The 9,721-nt window shown below is 45.8% G+C and overlaps 4 non-coding genes across 4 annotated transcripts; all 4 read left to right on the top strand.

Annotated features, from left to right (window-relative positions):
* The first annotated feature begins 1,532 nt into the window (after window positions 1-1,532).
* On the top strand, window positions 1,533-1,723 carry LOC130306067 (U2 spliceosomal RNA). The gene has a single exon (XR_008855466.1). It is a non-coding gene; the product is annotated as a U2 spliceosomal RNA (small nuclear RNA).
* A 2,081-nt stretch (window positions 1,724-3,804) lies between these two features.
* Window positions 3,805-3,995, top strand: LOC130306064 (U2 spliceosomal RNA). Its single transcript, XR_008855463.1, has one exon. It is a non-coding gene; the product is annotated as a U2 spliceosomal RNA (small nuclear RNA).
* Window positions 3,996-6,082: 2,087 nt separating this feature from the next.
* Window positions 6,083-6,273, top strand: LOC130306063 (U2 spliceosomal RNA). Its single transcript, XR_008855462.1, has one exon. It is a non-coding gene; the product is annotated as a U2 spliceosomal RNA (small nuclear RNA).
* A 2,093-nt stretch (window positions 6,274-8,366) lies between these two features.
* On the top strand, window positions 8,367-8,557 carry LOC130306062 (U2 spliceosomal RNA). The gene has a single exon (XR_008855461.1). It is a non-coding gene; the product is annotated as a U2 spliceosomal RNA (small nuclear RNA).
* Window positions 8,558-9,721: the final 1,164 nt, after the last annotated feature.

Here is a 9,721-nt window from a genome sequence, read left to right as displayed (position 1 = left end):
AGACAAATGCTTCCAGCCATCCATTGCACTAATGGATTGGTCATCAGCTGGCTGTCTATGTCCCGCATCAATATAGACCAAAGTACAGAGGGTTAGGCTATGCTATTGTGCACCTACCTGATGCATCAGAAGGTGCGAGGCCCTTGCTAAATTCTGTGCACAGACTTTGAGATCTATGCTTTAGACTGTATCTAAACCTGCTCCAACATGGACTGACATTCTGGCCTACTTTCAGCCGATGCGACATGTCTGTCGCTGAACAGTCGCTTTTTATGTATTCAGCACCTATGTATAATGTTGTAAAAATGCTCTAGAAGCTAAAGTCGCAGAAATGTCACACATATTTGGCCTGCAACTTTCTGTGCGACAAATTCAGACAGGAAAAATCAGTATAAATCCTTAGAAAATTATCCCCCAGTGTCTCCATCTGCTGGCGGTATTGAATAAGCATTGCTGCACTGATGGGGTATGCATTAGACGAAAAAAAGAGAAAAAGAAGAATAATACGCCCAGAAAAGAGGCGAAAAGGAGAAAAACGTAAAAAAACGTGAAAAAAAAGTAAGAGAAGAGAAGGGAAAAAAAGGTGGAAATGGGTTTAAAAGTGATTTCGGCGGAGAAATATATATATATATATATATATATATATATATATATATATATATGCGCACACACACACATAGATATAAACGTATTCTCCGTTGAGATATTGCAGCCGCTGCCTGTGTCCAGGCCCAGGAGCCTAGCACTGTGCTGTGATGTCACTCAATACCACTGACATCACTAGGTGTAAACAACATCTCTCCTTTGCTGTGTATGTGACTATGGAGCTGTTTGGTGATGTCGTCTATTACGGCCTTCATAGAAGCAACAGGAGATTGTTGCATCCATCTTGAACCCTCAGAACTACAGTGCTATGATGTCACTCACTTCCACAGGCCTTGCAGGAGTGTAAACAACAACAACCCAGCTTTGTTGTGTATGTAACCATAGGGATTTGTGATGTCACCTAGAACCTTCACAGCAGCGACAGCTTTATGAGGAGCATCAGCACTGCTCTGCCTGAGCAGAACCATCACCGCCATAGGTTGTCAAATAACCCGGATTTAACCCACACAGTAAGTCCAATGGGGTGCAGGCATGTCTCTATGCTTACAGCTTCCCGTGGGTGTTGGTTTGATACCGTTTGGGGACAGCCAAGGAGGCATCTGCAGCAACAAAGGTAGGTGTGTGCTTGTGTGTGTGTTTCCTATGCAGATCCAAAGCCCAGTGTCACATGCAAGTAGGAGGAGTAAGAAGGGTTCCTGGCAAATCCGGGTTATGGATTGCATTTAAAAAGGCCCCGTGGGAGTGCAATGGGCCCCTGTCTTGCTGCTTAGCAATAATGGTATGGGTTTAGGTTCTGCTGTGTGTACTGGTGGTTGACTGCCCCCCAGCCAGAGTGTGCATGGAAAATTGTCTGGCAGCCTCCCTGACAGCAAGCAGTGATAGTGCCCATGAAGGGGACCTTGTTGGGCCCGCCCCCTTTCACGGTTATCGCTTCTCGGCCTTTTGGCTAAGATCAAGTGTAGTATCTGTTCTTATCAGTTTAATATCTGATACGTCCCTATCTGGGGGACCATATATTAAATGGATTTTTGAGAACGGGGGCCGATTTCGAAGCTTGCTTCCGTCGCCCTATGCATTGACCCGATATGGCAGTATCTTCGGGTACAGTGCACCACCCCCTTACAGGGTTAAAAAGAAAGATTCCTACTTTCATTGCTACCTGCTTGCTGGCTAGCCAGCTAGCCAGCCCTGTGGGCCTTGCTGCTGCTGCAGCCAAAAAACAAAAGGTGGTGCTGCTGCTGCTTCTGCTGCTTCTGCTTCTGCTTGTGTCTGGCCCTGTTGAGGCGTCCAGGCACAGGACTTCTGCTGCTGCTGACTAAATGGCCTCCTTAATTGGATCATTTGAGTAGCCAGCACACCTGTGCAGGTAGGGCATGACATGATAGGCAGCTGCCTTGATAGCGGGTGGGTGCTGAATGTTCCTAATTGACAAAATAAGATTAATGCTTATGAAGAAATATAAAATCTCATCCCTTCCCCAATATCGCGCCACACACCCCTACCCTTAATTCCCTGGTTGAACGTGATGGACATATGTCTTTTTCGACCGTACTAACTATGTAACTATGTAACATAACATGGGGGGGGGTCTCCTGGCTGTTCACACAGGTGTGTCATTGCTGTACATTGACCATGCATTGCTTCTGTGGTATTGCAAAGGCAAAGACAAATGCTTCCAGCCATCCATTGCACTAATGGATTGGTCATCAGCTGGCTGTCTATGTCCCGCATCAATATAGACCAAAGTACAGAGGGTTAGGCTATGCTATTGTGCACCTACCTGATGCATCAGAAGGTGCGAGGCCCTTGCTAAATTCTGTGCACAGACTTTGAGATCTATGCTTTAGACTGTATCTAACCTGCTCCAACATGGACTGACATTCTGGCCTACTTTCAGCCGATGCGACTTGTCTGTCGCTGAACAGTCGCTTTTTATGTATTCAGCACCTATGTATAATGTTGTAAAAATGCTCTAGAAGCTAAAGTCGCAGAAATGTCACACATATTTGGCCTGCAACTTTCTGTGCGACAAATTCAGACAGGAAAAATCAGTATAAATCCTTAGAAAATTATCCCCCAGTGTCTCCATCTGCTGGCGTATTGAATAAGCATTGCTGCACTGATGGGGTATGCATTAGACGAAAAAAAGAAGAAAAGAAGAATAATACGCCCAGAAAAGAGGCGAAAAGGAGAAAAACGTAAAAAAACGTGAAAAAAAAGTAAGAGGAAGAGAAGGGAAAAAAAGGTGGAAATGGGTTTAAAAGTGATTTCGGCGGAGAAATATATATATATATATATATATATATATATATATATATATATATATATGCGCACACACACACATAGATATAAACGTATTCTCCGTTGAGATATTGCAGCCGCTGCTGTGTCCAGGCCCAGGAGCCTTAGCACTGTGCTGTGATGTCACTCAATACCACTGACATCACTAGGTGTAAACAACATCTCTCCTTTGCTGTGTATGTGACTATGGAGCTGTTTGGTGATGTCGTCTCTTACGGCCTTCATAGAAGCAACAGGAGATTGTTGCATCCATCTTGAACCCTCAGAACTACCAGTGCTATGATGTCACTCACTTCACAGGCCTTGCAGAGTGTAAACAACAACACCCAGCTTTGTTGTGTATGTAACCATAGGGATTTGTGATGTCACCTAGAACCTTCACAGCAGCGACAGCTTTATGAGGAGCATCAGCACTGCTCTGCCTGAGCAGAACATCACCGCCATAGGTTGTCAAATAACCCGGATTTAACCCACACAGGTAAGTCCAATGGGGTGCAGGCATGTCCTCTATGCTTACAGCTTCCCGTGGGTGTTGGTTTGATACCGTTTGGGGACAGCCAAGGAGGCATCTGCAGGCAACAAAGGTAGGTGTGTGCTTGTGTGTGTGTTTCCTATGCAGATCCTAAGCCCAGTGTCACATGCAAGTAGGAGGAGTAAGAAGGGTTCCTGGCAAATCCGGGTTATGGATTGCATTTAAAAAGGCCCCGTGGGAGTGCAATGGGCCCCTGTCTTGCTGCTTAGCAATAATGGTATGGGTTTAGGTTCTGCTGTGTGTACTGGTGGTTGACTGCCCCCCAGCCCAGAGTGTGCATGGAAAATTGTCTGGCAGCCTCCCTGACAGCAAGCAGTGATAGTGCCCATGAAGGGGACCTTGTTGGGCCCGCCCCTTTCACGGTTATCGCTTCTCGGCCTTTTGGCTAAGATCAAGTGTAGTATCTGTTCTTATCAGTTTAATATCTGATACGTCCCCTATCTGGGGACCATATATTAAATGGATTTTTGAGAACGGGGGCCGATTTCGAAGCTTGCTTCCGTCGCCCTATGCATTGACCCGATATGGCAGTATCTTCGGGTACAGTGCACCACCCCCTTACAGGGTTAAAAAGAAAGATTCCTACTTTCATTGCTACCTGCTTGCTGGCTAGCCAGCTAGCCAGCCCTGTGGGCCTTGCTGCTGCTGCAGCCAAAAAACAAAAGGTGGTGCTGCTGCTGCTTCTGCTGCTTCTGCTTGTGTCTGGCCCCTGTTGGAGCGTCCAGGCACAGGACTTCTGCTGCTGCTGACTAAATGGCCTCCTTAATTGGATCATTTGAGTAGCCAGCACACCTGTGCAGGTAGGGCATGACATGATAGGCAGCTGCCTTGATAGCGGGTGGGTGCTGAATGTTCCTAATTGACAAAATAAGATTAATGCTTATGAAGAAATATAAAATCTCATCCCTTCCCCAATATCGCGCCACACCCCTACCCCTTAATTCCCTGGTTGAACGTGATGGACATATGTCTTTTTTCGACCGTACTAACTATGTAACTATGTAACATAACATGGGGGGGGGGGGGGGGTCTCCTGGCTGTTCACACAGGTGTGTCATTGCTGTACATTGACCATGCATTGCTTCTGTGGTATTGCAAAGGCAAAGACAAATGCTTCCAGCCATCCATTGCACTAATGGATTGGTCATCAGCTGGCTGTCTATGTCCCGCATCAATATAGACCAAAGTACAGAGGGTTAGGCTATGCTATTGTGCACCTACCTGATGCATCAGAAGGTGCGAGGCCCTTGCTAAATTCTGTGCACAGACTTTGAGATCTATGCTTTAGACTGTATCTAAACCTGCTCCAACATGGACTGACATTCTGGCCTACTTTCAGCCGATGCGACTTGTCTGTCGCTGAACAGTCGCTTTTTATGTATTCAGCACCTATGTATAATGTTGTAAAAATGCTCTAGAAGCTAAAGTCGCAGAAATGTCACACATATTTGGCCTGCAACTTTCTGTGCGACAAATTCAGACAGGAAAAATCAGTATAAATCCTTAGAAAATTATCCCCCAGTGTCTCCATCTGCTGGCGGTATTGAATAAGCATTGCTGCACTGATGGGGTATGCATTAGACGAAAAAAAAGAAGAAAAAGAAGAATAATACGCCCAGAAAAGAGGCGAAAAGGAGAAAAACGTAAAAAAACGTGAAAAAAAAGTAAGAGGAAGAGAAGGGAAAAAAAGGTGGAAATGGGTTTAAAAGTGATTTCGGCGGAGAAATATATATATATATATATATATATATATATATATATATATATATATGCGCAGACACACACATAGATATAAACGTATTCTCCGTTGAGATATTGCAGCCGCTGCTGTGTCCAGGCCCAGGAGCCTTAGCACTGTGCTGTGATGTCACTCAATACCACTGACATCACTAGATGTAAACAACATCTCTCCTTTGCTGTGTATGTGACTATGGAGCTGTTTGGTGATGTCGTCTATTACGGCCTTCATAGAAGCAACAGGAGATTGTTGCATCCATCTTGAACCCTCAGAACTACAGTGCTATGATGTCACTCACTTCCACAGGCCTTGCAGAGTGTAAACAACAACAACCCAGCTTTGTTGTGTATGTAACCATAGGGATTTGTGATGTCACCTAGAACCTTCACAGCAGCGACAGCTTTATGAGGAGCATCAGCACTGCTCTGCCTGAGCAGAACCATCACCGCCATAGGTTGTCAAATAACCCGGATTTAACCCACACAGGTAAGTCCAATGGGGTGCAGGCATGTCCTCTATGCTTACAGCTTCCCGTGGGTGTTGGTTTGATACCGTTTGGGGACAGCCAAGGAGGCATCTGCAGGCAACAAAGGTAGGTGTGTGCTTGTGTGTGTGTTTCCTATGCAGATCCTAAGCCCAGTGTCACATGCAAGTAGGAGGAGTAAGAAGGGTTCCTGGCAAATCCGGGTTATGGATTGCATTTAAAAAGGCCCCGTGGGAGTGCAATGGGCCCCTGTCTTGCTGCTTAGCAATAATGGTATGGGTTTAGGTTCTGCTGTGTGTACTGGTGGTTGACTGCCCCCCAGCCCAGAGTGTGCATGGAAAATTGTCTGGCAGCCTCCCTGACAGCAAGCAGTGATAGTGCCCATGAAGGGGACCTTGTTGGGCCCGCCCCTTTCACGGTTATCGCTTCTCGGCCTTTTGGCTAAGATCAAGTGTAGTATCTGTTCTTATCAGTTTAATATCTGATACGTCCCCTATCTGGGGACCATATATTAAATGGATTTTTGAGAACGGGGGCCGATTTCGAAGCTTGCTTCCGTCGCCCTATGCATTGACCCGATATGGCAGTATCTTCGGGTACAGTGCACCACCCCCTTACAGGGTTAAAAAGAAAGATTCCTACTTTCATTGCTACCTGCTTGCTGGCTAGCCAGCTAGCCAGCCCTGTGGGCCTTGCTGCTGCTGCAGCCAAAAAACAAAAGGTGGTGCTGCTGCTGCTTCTGCTGCTTCTGCTTCTGCTTGTGTCTGGCCCCTGTTGGAGCGTCCAGGCACAGGACTTCTGCTGCTGCTGACTAAATGGCCTCCTTAATTGGATCATTTGAGTAGCCAGCACACCTGTGCAGGTAGGGCATGACATGATAGGCAGCTGCCTTGATAGCGGGTGGGTGCTGAATGTTCCTAATTGACAAAATAAGATTAATGCTTATGAAGAAATATAAAATCTCATCCCTTCCCCAATATCGCGCCACACCCCTACCCCTTAATTCCCTGGTTGAACGTGATGGACATATGTCTTTTTTCGACCGTACTAACTATGTAACTATGTAACATAACATGGGGGGGGGGGGGGGGTCTCCTGGCTGTTCACACAGGTGTGTCATTGCTGTACATTGACCATGCATTGCTTCTGTGGTATTGCAAAGGCAAAGACAAATGCTTCCAGCCATCCATTGCACTAATGGATTGGTCATCAGCTGGCTGTCTATGTCCCGCATCAATATAGACCAAAGTACAGAGGGTTAGGCTATGCTATTGTGCACCTACCTGATGCATCAGAAGGTGCGAGGCCCTTGCTAAATTCTGTGCACAGACTTTGAGATCTATGCTTTAGACTGTATCTAAACCTGCTCCAACATGGACTGACATTCTGGCCTACTTTCAGCCGATGCGACTTGTCTGTCGCTGAACAGTCGCTTTTTATGTATTCAGCACCTATGTATAATGTTGTAAAAATGCTCTAGAAGCTAAAGTCGCAGAAATGTCACACATATTTGGCCTGCAACTTTCTGTGCGACAAATTCAGACAGGAAAAATCAGTATAAATCCTTAGAAAATTATCCCCCAGTGTCTCCATCTGCTGGCGGTATTGAATAAGCATTGCTGCACTGATGGGGTATGCATTAGACGAAAAAAAAGAAGAAAAAGAAGAATAATACGCCCAGAAAAGAGGCGAAAAGGAGAAAAACGTAAAAAAACGTGAAAAAAAAGTAAGAGGAAGAGAAGGGAAAAAAAGGTGGAAATGGGTTTAAAAGTGATTTCGGCGGAGAAATATATATATATATATATATATATATATATATATATATATATATATGCGCACACACACACATAGATATAAACGTATTCTCCGTTGAGATATTGCAGCCGCTGCTGTGTCCAGGCCCAGGAGCCTTAGCACTGTGCTGTGATGTCACTCAATACCACTGACATCACTAGGTGTAAACAACATCTCTCCTTTGCTGTGTATGTGACTATGGAGCTGTTTGGTGATGTCGTCTATTACGGCCTTCATAGAAGCAACAGGAGATTGTTGCATCCATCTTGAACCCTCAGAACTACAGTGCTATGATGTCACTCACTTCCACAGGCCTTGCAGAGTGTAAACAACAACAACCCAGCTTTGTTGTGTATGTAACCATAGGGATTTGTGATGTCACCTAGAACCTTCACAGCAGCGACAGCTTTATGAGGAGCATCAGCACTGCTCTGCCTGAGCAGAACCATCACCGCCATAGGTTGTCAAATAACCCGGATTTAACCCACACAGGTAAGTCCAATGGGGTGCAGGCATGTCCTCTATGCTTACAGCTTCCCGTGGGTGTTGGTTTGATACCGTTTGGGGACAGCCAAGGAGGCATCTGCAGGCAACAAAGGTAGGTGTGTGCTTGTGTGTGTGTTTCCTATGCAGATCCTAAGCCCAGTGTCACATGCAAGTAGGAGGAGTAAGAAGGGTTCCTGGCAAATCCGGGTTATGGATTGCATTTAAAAAGGCCCCGTGGGAGTGCAATGGGCCCCTGTCTTGCTGCTTAGCAATAATGGTATGGGTTTAGGTTCTGCTGTGTGTACTGGTGGTTGACTGCCCCCCAGCCCAGAGTGTGCATGGAAAATTGTCTGGCAGCCTCCCTGACAGCAAGCAGTGATAGTGCCCATGAAGGGGACCTTGTTGGGCCCGCCCCTTTCACGGTTATCGCTTCTCGGCCTTTTGGCTAAGATCAAGTGTAGTATCTGTTCTTATCAGTTTAATATCTGATACGTCCCCTATCTGGGGACCATATATTAAATGGATTTTTGAGAACGGGGGCCGATTTCGAAGCTTGCTTCCGTCGCCCTATGCATTGACCCGATATGGCAGTATCTTCGGGTACAGTGCACCACCCCCTTACAGGGTTAAAAAGAAAGATTCCTACTTTCATTGCTACCTGCTTGCTGGCTAGCCAGCTAGCCAGCCCTGTGGGCCTTGCTGCTGCTGCAGCCAAAAAACAAAAGGTGGTGCTGCTGCTGCTTCTGCTGCTTCTGCTTCTGCTTGTGTCTGGCCCCTGTTGGAGCGTCCAGGCACAGGACTTCTGCTGCTGCTGACTAAATGGCCTCCTTAATTGGATCATTTGAGTAGCCAGCACACCTGTGCAGGTAGGGCATGACATGATAGGCAGCTGCCTTGATAGCGGGTGGGTGCTGAATGTTCCTAATTGACAAAATAAGATTAATGCTTATGAAGAAATATAAAATCTCATCCCTTCCCCAATATCGCGCCACACCCCTACCCCTTAATTCCCTGGTTGAACGTGATGGACATATGTCTTTTTTCGATCGTACTAACTATGTAACTATGTAACATAACATGGGGGGGGGGGGGGTCTCCTGGCTGTTCACACAGGTGTGTCATTGCTGTACATTGACCATGCATTGCTTCTGTGGTATTGCAAAGGCAAAGACAAATGCTTCCAGCCATCCATTGCACTAATGGATTGGTCATCAGCTGGCTGTCTATGTCCCGCATCAATATAGACCAAAGTACAGAGGGTTAGGCTATGCTATTGTGCACCTACCTGATGCATCAGAAGGTGCGAGGCCCTTGCTAAATTCTGTGCACAGACTTTGAGATCTATGCTTTAGACTGTATCTAAACCTGCTCCAACATGGACTGACATTCTGGCCTACTTTCAGCCGATGCGACTTGTCTGTCGCTGAACAGTCGCTTTTTATGTATTCAGCACCTATGTATAATGTTGTAAAAATGCTCTAGAAGCTAAAGTCGCAGAAATGTCACACATATTTGGCCTGCAACTTTCTGTGCGACAAATTCAGACAGGAAAAATCAGTATAAATCCTTAGAAAATTATCCCCCAGTGTCTCCATCTGCTGGCGGTATTGAATAAGCATTGCTGCACTGATGGGGTATGCATTAGACGAAAAAAAAGAAGAAAAAGAAGAATAATACGCCCAGAAAAGAGGCGAAAAGGAGAAAAACGTAAAAAAACGTGAAAAAAAAGTAAGAGGAAGAGAAGGGAAAAAAAGGTGGAAATGGGTTTAAAAGTGATTTC

The sequence above is a fragment of the Hyla sarda genome, unplaced genomic scaffold, assembly GCF_029499605.1.
Source record: "Hyla sarda isolate aHylSar1 unplaced genomic scaffold, aHylSar1.hap1 scaffold_1352, whole genome shotgun sequence".
Lineage (NCBI taxonomy): Eukaryota > Metazoa > Chordata > Amphibia > Anura > Hylidae > Hyla > Hyla sarda.
The sequence above is the reverse complement of the archived record's forward strand: the minus strand, read 5'-3'. Positions and strand labels throughout refer to the sequence as shown.